Genomic DNA, 12,549 nt, shown 5'->3' with positions numbered 1-12,549 from the left:
GAGTGTGTAAGCATTGCATATTATAGGAATTCATTGTTATTTATTTCATAGCTCATTAAAACTATGTCTAAGTCCACTATGTCGACATCGTCATCCTCTCACGCTACCGCCTCGGCTGATGAGTCCGGCTATATCACCGTTATCCCTCGAAGTGATCCCCCCGCCTCGGTGGCAGAAGACCCCTCAGAAGACACGGAAGACACTGGAGACTCGGTGGAGATTAGCAGCGACAGCGCCCCGAGTCAGCAACGCGAGGCATCACCTGCATCGGTGTTGCCACAACCACCACTTTACGGGCTTCGTATTCGGAGGACGGCAAGGAAGAGTGTTCTTATCCCGGGAAGGATAACAGCCAGTACATCAGGACTTGGCACAGCAGGACCCAGTAGGGTAGGACCTGTCATGGCAGGACCGAGAGCACCCCCACCACAACGAGTCATAGGGATACCTGTCAGGCAGTCAGGTATGACCCCGGAGGAGTCCTGAAGAATGCAGTGGATAGCAGCGGACCTACAGCACATTCTCGTTTTGATAGCTGGGCATCAGGAGGTTTTGGATGAAATGATGACAGGAATGGACATCCTGTTTCAACATTCGATGGAGGCTGCTGATACTGCTACTGCTGCTAGATGAGTGGATGGTCGTGCGATGACCGCGTGTTGTGTGTTTGGAGGGCTGTTACTGCTTATGGTGTGGATGTTTCTTGTTGGGATAGCGATTCGTATTTGGTTCTGATTTCAGTATTTTATTTTATTTTGTCATGAAATGAAAACCCATGTTGGGTGTCTTTTGGGAGAAACATTAAAACTTTATTTTGGGAATGATGTATCGTTTTGGTATTAAAACTATTTTGTATGGTTATGAAAAAGATATTTTATGTTTGAAAACTTTTACCATGAGATCAAACCCTAGTTTCTATTTAGTCAATTGTTGAGTAAAAAGATTTTTATTCTTTCTTTCTTTTCTCAAATCTATATGCATAGTAATAATGCAAACCGTTAATTTTTCACTACATATGGTTTTAAAAGAGGTAGTGAATCAGACATTATACATTATTTTATATATTTATATGTATTTTTTTTTCTCTTTCTCTCTTGTGTCTTAGAACCATGGCAGGATGGCCTACTCGCGGGCGCCCACAGAACGAAACACCCGATGTTGCTCAATTGGTAGCGCAACAACTCATGGCAGCAATCCCAAACATTGTTACTCAAGTAACTGTGGGTCTTAATGCAACCCAAGGAAGTAGAGGAGGAAATCAGGGAAGCAACGAAAGAGAATGCAAATACAAGTCCTTTATGGCATGTAAACCTAAGGAATTCCATGGAAAGGAAGGTGCGGTCGGGTTGCTGAAATGGATTGACAACATGGAGTCGGTCCTTCACATTAGCAAATGTCTGGAACGCAACAAAGTGGTGTATGCAACTTTTCTACTCCAGGATAGGGCATTGACCTGTTGGAATACCCTAGTACAAACCCGAGGTCATACAACGGCATATCAACTAACTTGGGAAGACTTGAAGAAGATGCTGATAGATGAGTATTGTCCCATGGATGAAATTCAGAAGCTTGAATCTGAATTTTGGAATCATACCATGGTTGGAACGCAAATAGAGAAGTACACAGTCTGATTCCATGAACTTGCAAAGCTGGTGCCTCACATGGTCACTCCTGAGGAGAAACGGATAGATCGCTACATCTGGGGTTTGACACCAGAGATCCGGGGAATGGTTTCTTCAGCAAACCCAACTACCATTCAGAGTGCAGTGACTTTGGCAAATCGATTGACTAACGACATGATTCAGACTAAGAATTCGGTAAAGGGAAGCTATGGTGAAAAGAGAAAGATAGAAAATCAAGGAGAAAAGAAAAATGATGGTGGTTCACGGAGGAAGCAGAAAACCACAAAGAATTTCATGGTGAGAACATAGCAACAAGAGCCGGTGAGGACTGAAGAACGAGGGCAGTACATTGGGCCGCATCCAAAATGCGATAAGTGTAGGTTCCATCATGAAGGAGCATTTGCACTGTGTCGAAAATGTAATCGAATGGGCCATATAGCCAAGTATTGCAGGCTGAATAAGGATGAAAAAAGGGCATATTACGAGTGCGGGAGTACTGATCACCTCCGTAATGCTTGTCCCAAACTAAACAGCGGGCCTGGTAACAATGGACAAGGCCAAGCTAGGCAAAATTTCCAAGGAAATCAAGGTGGGCAGCCAAGAGGTGTAGCCTTTGTGATTGGTGCAGTAGAAGTTCGTTAAAACCCTGAAGTGATTACAGGTACGTTCCTCCTAAACAATCACTTTGCATCTGTAATATTCGATGCGAGAGCAGATAGGAGTTTCGTTTCTTTAGCATGTAGACCATTAATTGACTTAAAATCGAGAAAAATGAGGAATACTTATGCTATTGAACTTGCTTATAGGTATGAAATTAGGGCTAATGAAATAATTCCAGGTTGTACTTTGAACTTAGCTGATAAACTCTTTAGCATTGACCTAATTCCTATAGAGCTAGGTAGTTTTGATGTAATAGTAGGAATGGATTGGTTATCCAAGAATAGAGCGAACATTGGTTGTTATGAGAAAGTCATTAGGGTACCTCTCCCCAATGACGAAACCCTTATCATACATGGTGAAAAGCCAGGAAGAAGTTTAAACATTGTGTCAAGCATGAAGATTCACAAGTACCTGAACAAAGGAATTCATGTAGATCCAGCTAAGATTGAGGCAATCAAGAAGTGAGAAAACTCCAATTACCCCAAGAGTTAAGCGCCATTCACGACACATTCCACATCTCCAATCTTAAGAAATGTTTAGCAGACGAAGCATTGATAGTACCTCTAGAGGAAATCAAGATCAATGATAAGCTGAATTTCGTTGAGGAGCCGATAGAAATCCTTGACGGAGAGGTGAACAACTCAAGCAGAGTAAGATTCCGATTGTGAAAGTTCGATGGAACTCGAAAAGGCTATATGAGATTTTTCGCAGATCCTACCTCATGTGAAACACTCAGAAAAATATTTTCAGAATTTTTCATATTGCATACCTATTTTTCCCCGATTTTTATATTTATAATGGACTAATAATGGGAAAAATGGTTATACTCATCCACAATTCATGACAATTTACCAGAAGACCTTATATTATATTATACCTCTAAATAAAAATTTGTATGATTTTTCTATTCAGTATGCTATTTTTCTTCTATTTTCTAAGATTAAATACACTTAAATCCACAAAATCGGATTACAGAATATAAAAATCACCATTGGTATTTTTCCCAGATTATGTATAATGTAAATGAAGTTTACAAAATTTTTGGTAATTTAATTTAACTGTTTGATAATTATTCACCAATTAATGATTATTCAAGAGAATAAAACAAAAAAATAGAAAAACTAATTGAAAAATATCTTTTATATTTTTCACAGCTTCTATATATTTAATAACAATGTTACAAAAATTTTGGGCAGTTTCGGAAACTGTCTTCTATTTATTTCCATTTTTGTTAGAATAAATTCACAAAAATCATAAAATCGGGTTAAACTATTTAGAAACTCATTTTCATATTTTTCCCAGCTTAAGTATGTTTAATGGTAGTGTTATAAAAAGTTTGGGAATTTTTATCACCTGTATGCTATTTTTAACGAATTTATATTGTTATGAAGGCTTAAAAATTTGGAAAAATAGTTAAGCACATCAAAAATTCAAGGGAAAATTTGTGGAAGACCTATACTGTATTTGGAATAATAATGTAAAATTTGATGAATTTTGGAAACTGTTTGATAATATTTTTGGATATTTGGAGTTTAAAACACATTTAAATGAGTTGAAATACCCTCAATTAATATTACAAAAATCTGAAAAATATTATCCAAAATTATCTTAATCACATGAGTTATAAAATATCACAATTTCAGAAAAATTGTTACCCATTCAATATAAAACCAATATTAGAAGAAAAATTTGGCATTTCTCTATATGTAGAATTTAGTATATTAGAATTAGATTTCGACATAGAAACTCACTAGCGGGTGTTTGATGTCGTAGGATCTCGGTAGTAAGGCGTTGGTGTATTCCGAGGAACTACTTGTAGCTACTTGAAGCATTGTGAGTATTCACGACTCCCCCTATTATCGGTTTTTAAATGTTTTGGGGTGGAAAAGCATGTCCTAAACTATTTATGTTCATTGTATTTATTTTGACTCGTATAAAACTTGATTGCTATATTTCGTATGTATGTGTATGTTACTTTAATTCATGAGGACTGTATCGCGGTTAAGTCCCTGCAATCTCTAGACACAACTCATTAACTTTTTTGAGCCTATGGTTATTATGGATAGTGCTATCAGGAGGTAGACAACTCCTCACTCGCACGATTCGCTTGAGTGCATTTTACCATTTTATTTACTACGTTTGCAATACACATAGTAGTCAATAGGGTACGATTCAGTCATTAAGCTTGGGTTGTGAACTCATGAATGGAAGATGCACATACGAATCCTACATCCCATTTTTGCAACGAAACTTTTACACTCATTGTATCAAGAAAACTTGTTTAATTATTATAGCAACGAACGTTGTTTTTTTATTATAGCAATGTACTTTTATTTATGGAAACTTGTATACCAAACCTTGATTTAGTAAACATGTGAACTCACCAACTATTTTCATAGTTGACGCTCGTTTTACATGCTTTTTCAGGAAATAATTTGTAAGTGGATATAAAGATTCATCATCATAGAGCATGCTGCATCGTGTGGAAGTTATTTTGTGAAGTTAACTTTTGAACAATGTTATTTTGGGAAACTTGTACTTTGTTTTGTTTAAATTAGGGGTTGTAAACTTTTAACTATTACTATGGTGATGTATCTTTATCTTTTGCAATGAAACCTTTATTGCTGTCATATCTTGCGTTTCCGCTTTAGCGGGGTGTGACACATATAAACAATAATAAATATAGTTTATGAGATATACTTACAGTTATTTATTACAAAGTAACTTTTCATTATTCTATACATAATCATCAATATAGCATTTGTGAGACACACTTCGAGTACTTATTTGAGTACCAACCAAGTCCTGAAATTATGACCAGAGTCTCCTGGAGGGAGAGTGTGACACTTGTGTATAGATATATACGAGACTGACAATCCCACACCAGAGCTACTTGCAACAGCTAGGCCGGCAGGCCTGTGGTGACAAATGTCGTACCGATTGCGACGCCTGAAGAACGTTGTGTTCAGCCATCTTAGGTCATCAAGCATGGTTATAATAACTCACAATTTGGTATTAAATAATGCGATTAGTGTAAGAATAAGTAAATATTTTCACATAGTTTTATTAAATAATAAAACTATAATACAATATTTTACAAATACAACTGGTGAATCTAGACATATACAACTTTACAGTTTTCATACAAGCACAAATACAAAACACTATTCTAGTATAGAGAAAACATACTTTTCATGGTTTTATATGAGTCAAAACTACATTTTTCTATCTCAGAGTATAATAACAATTACACGTTTGATTACAACATATTACAACAGAAAATATAGGATTTTATGGGGAAAACATACTTACATTTTCAAGGAACAAATATCAGATTTCTGTTACAAACGTGCTTATGAACTCACCAACTTAATTGTTGACACTCTTTTCAAAACTACTTGTATTCTCAGGAAATCAGTAATAAGGTACATTCACGAATTTTTGTGAAGACGAAGCTTCATAGACTAGTGTCTTTTAACATTTGCTATACATTTTTGGTGTCAATATACAATGAATTGAACACATATGTAAAAACTTATACTTTATCAATGCATGGCTGTTGTACTTTGATTACTATTATGCAATTGTTGTGATATTATACATGACGTCCTCCGCCCCCGAACGTTTCCGCCGTTCCGGTTTGGGGGTGTGACAGATTCGTATCAGAGCATTGTTTATACTGAACTAAGTATATCAAACCACAAAAGATATACAACTATAAATACAATGTGGCTGAAGCGCTCTGACTAGTTACTTTTAAAATTTCAGTATTTTATAAGAAGTATACTAACATGCATACATACAAGAAACAATATCACAGTGAGAACATACATAAAAGTATTTAGATGTTAACACTACAGTTAAACCTGGACAGTTATGTAATCATATCTGGAATAAATATAGCCTGATCAACTATATTTATTTGAGATACAACCAACATGTGTTTGGGAGTAATCATGGTGTTGCAGCAAGTCTAAAACTTACCGAACCTATATACTAGAAGAACTCTAGAACCAAACATAAAGTTAAAATACTATAGGAGTATTTTACGATACTATGAGAACCATAACTATAACGTCTAGGCTTTAACATGTATCATACTCTTGAGTTTTCATATATCTCTATTCTCGCATAGACGCAATGGCAGGATTTCACTTACATGGAGACCCTATTTTCCAAATCAAGGCAACGGTGGTTGGATTGTAGAAGATCCGGAGGAAGATCCTGAAGAAATAATGGAAGTTGAAGATGAAGAAGATTCGGAAGGCTCTGAAACGGTTCCTGAGGTCTACAATCCACCGCAGGTGGATCAACACTCCGTAGTCAGATAGGATTTTAAAGGACCAACACCAAGATAAGACGTAGATTTACATAGCTGGAGTCAAGAATAAGGCCAACGCCCTCCTTTCGGAATGGAAAGAGGCTTCTATAACCTTGATGGGGGAGGCTCGGCATACAGAGCCCTCCTTGTATTAGTACGTCGTGTTGCTCGCCATGATGAGCAAACGAGAGCAGCCATCGACCGAGTTGTGGAGGATGGTGCTACCACCGAAGTCAACACGATTCGTATTCACTACCTAAACGAAGACCATAATCAGACCAGGAACCACACTGAAGCTCTTCTAGAAGAGATGATTGCTGCCCGAATCGACATAAGATCACTTTGGGAGCATCAAGCTATATTAGAGAGGCGTTTGATGGAAGCAGAGTGCCATTTGGCAGAGTCTAGTACTCAGGGCAGTGCCCGCCACGAGTAGTGTTTACACTACTTACATTTTTTATATAAACTAGGACTACGGATATGCGTTAGATACTACCTTATGTACATATAAAATCAACCTTGTGTCTAGGTGTTTATACTATTCAGGGTATCCTAATGCTGACAATATTTTCCTTTAAAACTTTGATGTATTATAGACCTGTACCAAGGTCAAATTTTCCAAAAGCACTATGTATCAAATATATCAAAGAAATTGACAAGCATTTTAGTTAACACTCATTTCATGACATCGTGATTTCAATTTACTTACTTTTGGTAATCTATGATTACTTATTGTAATTTTAGAGAGACCTAGTACGGAACACACTATTCAAATTTATTACAAGTATTGCTATAATGGCATCAAGGATTGTTTACTTATATTAGTTGACTTCTATTGTAAATCGCAGAACACTATGAAAGTCAAGATATAATACGTTTAGAACTAAGATATATCTTGTTCAATATCACCTGACTTGTAACTACTATAGAGAACTTAACATATATTCCCTCTTCAAACTTTATAGAAAAAGATGCCGCCACGTAGATCAAATAGGCGTTTCAACAATAATCCACCTATTCCACCACCGCCACCACCTCCACAATATGATCCTGTTGTCTTCCAAGCAGCAGTAACCGCCACCGCGGCTGCTGCCATGACGCAAATAAAAGCCGGTGGTACTAGTGGAGGCGACAGTGGTGGTCACAACTCTAATCACTAGGAAAGTCTTGGAAACCCAAGGGAGTGTTCTTATAAAGACTTTACAAATGCTAAACCCAAATATTTTGATGGCACTGGAGGTGTCATTGCTCTGACACGCTGGTTCGAGAAAACCGAATCAGTGTTTGAAATTTGTGCTTGCCCTGAAGCAACCAAAGTAATGTTTGCAGCATGCACCTTCTTAGACAGAGCCCTCTCTTGGTGCAATAGCTATATCAAGTCGTTATCCCTCCCAGTCGCCAATGCCATGAGCTGGGAAGATTTAAAATTCTGATGCTGGAAGAATATTGTCCTAGAGGCGAGATTCAAAAGTTAGAGCAGGAACTCGGGAGTCTGATGATGAAGGACTCCGATACTACTGCTTATACTGCCAGATTTAGTTACCTGGCTCTACTGTGTCCCAGGATGGTCACCCCAGAGAATAAAAAGGTAGAGAGGTATATATGGGGATTAACTCCCCCGACTCAAGGAAACGTTATTGCCGCCAATCCACTAACATTCCACAGTGCCAAGTGTCTGGCTTAGACACTTGTAGATCATGGAATTTGTCAAGGCTCCATGCCATCCGTACCTGAAAAGCCCAAAGAAGGGGGCAACAAAAAGAAGTTCTGGAATAAACGAAAGGGGCAATCATCGCAAGAGCCTTCTAAGAAACAACAAATTGTGGCAGTACACACTATTATTCCTACTTCTACATCGACCACTGTTTCTGCTACACCAGCAACCCCGAGTCGTTATGCTGGATCTTTGCTAAAGTGCGATAAGTGCAACTTCCATCACAAAGGAGTTTGTAGGGAAATGCACTGCAGAAACTGCAACAACAAGTAGCATACTGCCCGCTTCTGTAAAACACCAGCACAACCCATTTCTCAAGTCCCTGCCGCGGGAGTAAGTCAAGTTGGCTATGAGTGTGGTGAAATCGGGCATTTCAAGAGAAACTGCCCAAAAACAAAGAATGTTGGTGGTGTAGGAAGAATTTTAGCAATCGGCCATGAAGAAGCGATGGCAGATCTTAACGTGGTTACCAGTACGTTTCTTCTCAACAATTCTTACGCATGCATTCTTTTCGATAGTGGTGCGGAGAAAAGCTTCGTGAGCCATAAATTCAAACATCTACTAAAACAAAATCCCCAAACATTAAAAGACCCATTCACAATAGAAATGGCAAACAGAAAGACCGAGAGTAGAAATGGCATATGCATAGGATGCACACTTAATCTAAACAACCATTCATTTCAAATTGACCTCATGATGGTCTCAATTAAAAGCTTTGACATTATAATCGGCATAGATTGGTTATATCTTCATCGTGCTGATATCCTATGTTTTGAAAGTGTCATTCGTCTTAATTTGCCAAGTAAAGAATCTCTCCTTATCTATGGCGACAAATCTGTTGCAAATCATCAAATCATTTCTTGCGTCAAGGCCAAGGAGTATCTTCGCAAAGATTATTGTGCCTTCTTAGCTCACGTGATAGATAATATACAAGAAGTAAAAAGCATCAAGGATATCCCTGGAGTCTGTGATTTCCCTGATGTTTTCCCCGAAGATCTCTCAGGAGTTCCTCCAGAATGCCAAGACAAATTCCGAATCGACTTGATTCCCGGAGCTACCCCGTAGCTAAATCTCCGTATTGTCTTGCACCATCAAAAATGAAGGAACTATCAAGCCAATTGAACGAACTTCTCAGTAAAGGCTTTATTAGACCAAGCTTCTCACCCTGGGGAGCACCGGTCTTGTTCGTGAAAAAGAAGGATGGATCGTTCCGAATGTGCATAGACTACCGCGAACTAAATAAGCTTACCATTAAGAACTGATACCCTCTACCACGAATAGACGACCTCTTCGATCAACTTCAAGGGGCAAGTTTCTTCTCCAAGATTGACTTGAAATCAGGATACCAGCAGCTTTGAGTCCAGGAAGCCGATATTCCTAAGACCGCTTTTAAAACTCGCTACGGTCACTATGAATTTGTAGTGATGCCCTATGGTTTAACGAATGCGCCCGCAGTGTTCATGGACTTGATGAACCGTGTGTGTCGACCTTACTTAGATAAGCTCGTTATTGTTTTCATCGATGATATACTACTCTACTCCCGAAGTAAGGAAGAACACATCCAACATTTACGACAAGTCTTGGAAACCTTAAGGGCAGAGAAATTTTATGCGAAGTTCTCGAAGAGCGAGTTTTAGATTCGAAAGGTAGACTTCCTAGGTCATGTAGTCAGCAAGGAAGGGATACATGTTCATCCTTCCAACATCAAAGCTATCGAAAATTGGGCGACCCTACGAACCCCAACAGAGATTCGTCAGTTTCTAGGTCTCGCTGGCTACTACAGGAGGTTCATCCAAAACTTTGGAAAGATCGTGTCGGTTGGGCGCTAGCGCTTTATATTATACTAATATAATACAAATTCAATTAAGTTCTGACTCTTCCCATACTCATCACCCTGACTCAGAAGGGTGTAACCGTCAACTGGGAGGAGAAACAAGAAACTGCTTTCCAGACATTAAAGCAAACCCTCTACAGCGCACCGATCTTGTCCCTCCCAGAAGGGACGAAAGATTTCGTAGTCTACTGCGATGCGTCCAAGCAAGGGCTAGGCTGCGTTCTTATGCAGCGAGGAAAGGTCATATCATATACCTCGAGACAGCTTAAGAACCACGAAATAAATTATACCACACACGATCTCGAACTGGGAGCAGTGGTTTTTGCTCTAAAGATCTAGAGGCATTACCTCTACGGTACGAAATGCATAGTCTTTACTGATCACAAAAGCCTCCAGCATATATTGGATCAGAAGGAACTTAACATGAGACAACGACGATGGGTAGAGCTACTCAATGATAATGAATGTGAGATCCGCTATCATCCCGACAAAGCCAATGTAGTCGCAGATGCTCTTAGTCGTAAAGAGTACTCGGGTCGCCGAGTAAAGTCTCCAACTATGACTATCCATTCCCACCTATCCACATAGATCAAGGTGGCTCAGTTGGAAGCCTTGAAACCCGAAAACGTGACAGGTGAAGCATTAATAGGAATTGAAAAGAACTTGGAAGTCAAGGGTGATGGAGTTCGTTATATCATGAATCGGATCTGGCCACCGAAGTTTGGTGGTTACAGAGTGTCACACCCCAAAACCGGAACGGCAGAAACGTTCAGGGGTGGAGGACGTCATGTACAGTATCACAACAATGCAAAGTAGTAAACAAGCAATAACATCATCCATTGCAATAATAATATAAGTTAATACAGGTGTGTGCTGTCAAGTTTTATAGACACCAAAAATATACATCAAAATAAAAGATGAGTCTTGAACGAGCTCCATCTTCTCAAAAACCTGGCTCCGGTACCTGTCTACTGGCGACCTGAGAATACAAGTTATTTTGAAAGAGTTTATCAGCTTTAAGGCTGGTGAGTTCATAAGTATATTAGTGTCTGTATTTGTTATGAAAGTGTTTGTAAGTCTTGTAATGTATAAGTTTTGTAAAAGTTTGTAATTGTTTGAACTCTCCTAGAAAACCCTATGTTTCCTACTAAAAGTAGACTTCTACCAAGGCATCTAGTATCTGTGTGTGTGTCTCTTTTAAGAGTGTGTATTTTCCCAAATCTGACTATCATTAACCAAAATATAGTTTTTACATTATTGTTTATTGTGTGAATATCACAAAGTAAATGTAAAGGGAAAATGAAATAGTATTGTAGTGTTGTATTAAGTAACTACTGCTATACTAATTACTTTAAACCAATTGTTATTTAAAGTACCATGTGATCGGCCTGTATTCTGCTACCGACTCTATAGAAAAACGACGATGTAAGACGTCGTAAGAAATGACCTTTGGCACCCCTACAATTGCAAGTCCCACTGTAGCGAGCATCAAGGTGTAGGATAGTCAATCCAGTATAGATCTATACACAAACTCATACGCTCCCCATTTAAGGAGATTCTGGATACAAAACAGGTCATGACAGGTAGTGCCATGCCCCCGTTAAGTGGCTCACATAACTGTAAGTAATGTATATGTATATGTATATGTATGTGCTAGCTGTATTGTGTGCTCTTTCTCTGTCTAGCCTGTATGTTTTGTCTCTCATCACTGTGTATTATGTTTGTTTCTCATCACTATGTATTATGTTTGTTCCTCATCACTATGTGTTATGTTTGTTTCTCATCACTATGTATTACTCATGAATGAACTAACTCATTGTATGTTTCATTGTTCTAGTAATAGTATCTTCCTAAACTATACCTATTATAGTTTACTAGTAATGTTGTTTGTGTATATGAACATGTTTGTATACCTTTGCTACCCAAAGGCATTTAACAAAATGAAAGAAGTAACCTTTTATATCTATACACATATACATGATATATAACTAGGATTCAAACTACCTTCGGACAAATAACCCGAATACCCCAAGTCCACAACCAAACAAGGAACAGGAAGTAAGGTGAGCTATCAGTCCTAAGTCCTTTCAATCCTACTTATATAATTATATCCATATAGATACACAGAATATAAGTTAAAAGAGTTTAATAAAAGTATTTGATATGTAAAAGAGTTTATAAAACAGTTTGATAACACAGTTTGAAAAGTAAGAAATCCACTTGTTTGGTAGTTATTAATCACATGTGATTGATATAATAACTATAATAGTTCAACTTGTATTCCCCCCCCTATAAAAGCGTTTAAAAACATTTAAAAGGTTAATTAAGGGGTATGAACTCACCTGTAGTGAGTGGTTTGGATGAACTGATGATATAGGATTGCTAGGTGTCAAGTGAA

This window comes from Lactuca virosa, chromosome 4 (assembly GCF_052849685.1).
Source record: "Lactuca virosa cultivar CGN04683 chromosome 4, Lactuca_virosa_CGN04683_v6, whole genome shotgun sequence".
Classification (NCBI taxonomy): Eukaryota; Viridiplantae; Streptophyta; class Magnoliopsida; order Asterales; family Asteraceae; genus Lactuca; species Lactuca virosa.
Note: the sequence above shows the minus strand (reverse complement) of the source record.